The sequence below is a fragment of the Lactuca serriola genome, chromosome 4 (assembly GCF_051521515.1).
Source record: "Lactuca serriola cultivar US96UC23 chromosome 4, Lser_US96UC23_V15, whole genome shotgun sequence".
Taxonomy (NCBI): domain Eukaryota; kingdom Viridiplantae; phylum Streptophyta; class Magnoliopsida; order Asterales; family Asteraceae; genus Lactuca; species Lactuca serriola.
The window spans coordinates 264,245,290-264,249,179 of NC_136411.1; positions in this window are offsets into that span (position 1 = coordinate 264,245,290).

Consider the following 3,890-nt stretch of genomic DNA (forward strand, 5'->3'; position numbering starts at 1 on the left):
AGCAAAGTATGGATAGGTGTGGAAGGTAGTATTGGGCCCGTACTACTGAAAGCACATGATCCATACTCGAATCGGTGAGAGTCTTGGAGAATCTAAAAAGCTTCTAGGAGGAGATTGTGACCCGGTTTAGGGGCAAAGGATGTTCCAATTGTGGCAGCTTAGCCATTGGCATGTGAGCTAGTGAGCGTGAGAGGGTGTCAGACCCTGAAGGATATGAGTTCCAAGAGTTGTAGATGCGAGATCGATTTAGAGCACCCTAGGAAGAGAGGGTCGTGCCAGATGCGTATAGTAGAGGGTCCCAAGAAGAGATCCATAACTTTTGATCCTCATGTGAAAGGCCAGCAGGGACGGAGTCAGTACTGCACATACGGGAAAATGCATAAGGGAGTTTGTCGCTCCAAGGATTTAGGCTGCTATAGGTGAGGCAGGGTTGATCATGTCAGCTGAAGGTGATTTGTATTCCTCCAGATGTGGTGGGTATGTAATCTTCTACTGCTACTAGATGGATGTTGGGAATACGTACCGCTTTGGAATTGTGAGTGAGTTTGGATAAGTCAGACCTCGGGTTGGTTTTCTGCTAGTGTCTGGGTTATCAAGGATCATATATGCCATCATGAATGTCGAAGAGTCCTCGATGAACCCACTGAGGGATGCATCTTGCGGAGTGGGTTCCACGTGTACCGTTAACATTCCAGATCTTTGTCGGGATCTGTGCAGGAGTATTAGTGAGAAGATATCCAGTCAGGGATAGAGCGATAGTTCTTCAGTGGAGTCAGCGTTCAGTGGTTCTATCATGATCCAGGTATGGTCGACAGTGGTCTATGGAAGAACTTTGGAAGCTCAAGGCACTACCGTAGCTAGGACAGGACTGGTAGCATAAAGATGGTAGTGTCAGTTGTGGGTGTTAGATGCATAAGTGGTTGGTCATTGGATGTTCAAGAGAATGGTATTTTTGCATGGGAAGTGTTGTAAGACTACAGAGGTAGCCGTAGCATTCACTAGTGGTCAGTTAGCATGGGAAGTGTTGTAAGACTACGGGGGTAGCCGTAGCATTCACTAGTGGTTAGTTAGCATGGGAAGTGTTGTAAGACTACGGGGGCTAGCCGTAGCATTCACTAGTGGTCAGTTAGCATGGGAAGTGTTGTAAGACTACGGGGGTAGCCGTAACATTCACTAATGGTCAGTTAGCATGGGAAGTGTCGTAAGACTACGGGGGTAGCCGTAGCATTCACTAGCGGTCAGATACTGATAGAGTCTCGTGAGACTGCGGGTGTAGCCGTAGCATTCACTAGGTTGGTAGATGGAATGAGCGTACTATTAGAACGCGGAAGGAATAGTAGTACCCACCAGTTCGGGTGCAACATTGAGGATATGGAAATCCACAGATTGGAATTTAGAATTTCGTAAATGGATTAGATCTGGTTGAGTCAGTGATACGACAGTAGGAGTGCCACTACAGCTGTGGGATCAAGGAAGCAATGGACTGTATAAGATTGCTTATGATATAAGGCTACCATCTGTTAGGTAGCAATCACTTTTAGCCTGTATTTGGTGACGTCAGGGTTTGACATATGGACCTGATCGGTTGGATTAGGAAACTGTTAGAGTCGCAATGGTATGACAACTAGTGGCAACTAGTTCTAGAGAAGGATTTCGTTCAGAAGTTGTGTAAGACGACTAGATGGGAGTCCTATTGACTCCGCAGCTGGGCTGGAACCTGATGTTTCAAACGATTAATGGATGAATTGAGACAAAGAAGGTCTCAGTAGATTTTAGGAAGCAGGCATGTGACAACATACTGCTTCAAGCGGATCAGTGTTCGAGCAGTTTCAGTGTTTGGGCAGTGTTAGTATTCGTGCTTCAGGTTGTGAGTACGGACAGGATAGCTAGATGATTGGAGGAGTGAAAATTCACTCACAACAGGAGTATCTGAACCTTGGTCAGGTACGAGTGATTGGCATAAATAATTAGGTCTGTGACCCTGTTGATAGTGGGAACCTTGAGCTATCAGGAGCTGAGTAGCCTGTTGAGGGTTGAACGGACTGGATTCAATGATAATGATTTTGTATGAGTGGTCTGTCGGGGAATCGGACCATCTAGAGATAGTAGATTCAGATGAAGTAGATGTGATCTTGTTGCGAGGAATTCGTTCATATGAGGATATTAGGGCTTTGCGAAGATTGGTCACATCTACCCTGGGAAGGATAGGGTGTGCCCAAGACGGTGATCATGTTACTTGAAGTGGTTTGGCATATAATAAATAGTAAGGAGTGTTTCGAGGACGAAATCTAATTTAAGTGGGGGAGAGTTGTAACACCCGTTTATTTAGTAGTTAAATAAATAAATTAATGAACGAATGGTAGCCTAAAATAAATAATTATATATGCAGGGTGTTGGGTTCGAGGAGTTAATTGCGTGAGTTTGTAGGACTTCAGCCAAGCCTAGGGTAATGTAGTAATTATCCAAAGTATGTACTTATGGTTATGTAGTGGGACCCAGCAGTTGGGGTTGAGTCTGTAGGACTTCAGCACTGTGGGATTGGGTCTGCAGGACTTCAGTAGTTCCAGGTGAGTGTTCTCACTATACCCTACCCAAAGTGGTAATTATGTGTGACCGGAAGGTCTTATGAGCTTATACGTGATATGTGGTAAATGTTTTATGTGATATGCTATGTTATGAGTTGCATGGTTTGGACCGGAAGGTCAACAGAGTAGGACCGGAAGGTCTACAGAGTTAGGACCGGAAGGTCAACAGAGTAGGACCGGAAGGTCTACAGAGTTAGGACCGGAGGGTCTACAGAGTCAGGACCGGAAGGTCTTATGTTCTTACATGAGTTATGTGATATTATGAAATTTGTCTATGTGACATTATGCATTTTGTTTATATGGTATTATGCATTTTCTTTAAGTGATATATGTTCTTATCTGTGATATGTATATGCTATGCCCTGAGCTTGCAGGGTGTGGACCGGAAGGTCAATAGGGTATGGACCGGAAGGTCATCAGAGTGCGGACCGGAAGATCACCAGAGTAGGACTGGAAGGTGTACTTGGATTGTGGGACCGGAAGGTCCTTGAGACACATTGACCGGAAGGTCTCGTAAAGCTTTAGCCTCGAGTGGCTAATTATATGTGCGTGGTATTTTGGGATACTCACTAAGCATGCGTGCTTACCGTGTTATGTGTTATGTGTTTCAAGTACATTGTTTCAAAGGAAAGGAGCTGGCTTGGTCGCAGCGCATCACACTATGTTTTCCGCACACGGTATCCTTGGGATTACACTCTGATATGGTTTTAAGATACTTTGTTTGATTAATGACACTTTATCTTTTTGATATGAGATATTATAATGAAAGTTTTTATATTAATCGCTTTTATGCAATAACTTAAGTAAAAATGAACTTTTTGGCCTTGAATTTTGGGATGTTACAACAGTCCCCAAAACTCCTTGCGGAAAACCACGTATGTGTGTGTGATGTGCTGCTACACCGCCGGCTCCTTTCCCTTTTACGAAGAGTTACCTAAAACTGAAACCAAAACTATAAGCACAAAGCTTAGTGAGTTCCCCCATCATACCACATACCATACAATACCGTCTGTATCTTTTAACCGGTAACCTTCATCGGTATCTTCCAACCAATAACCAACATCGGTATCTTTCAACCGGTAATCAACATCGGTATCTTTCAACCGGTAATCAACATTGGTATCTTTCGACCGGTACCCGTCATCCGTATCTTTCAACCGGTAACTGGGGACTATTTCACCTCCTACCACTAGCATACAATCAATAGATATAAACATATAGTCAGGCATATCCATGTACTGACCTACCCTTGGGTCCTACGGACCACTGTTAGGGAATTATCACGAAGATAATTATCACGAAGAC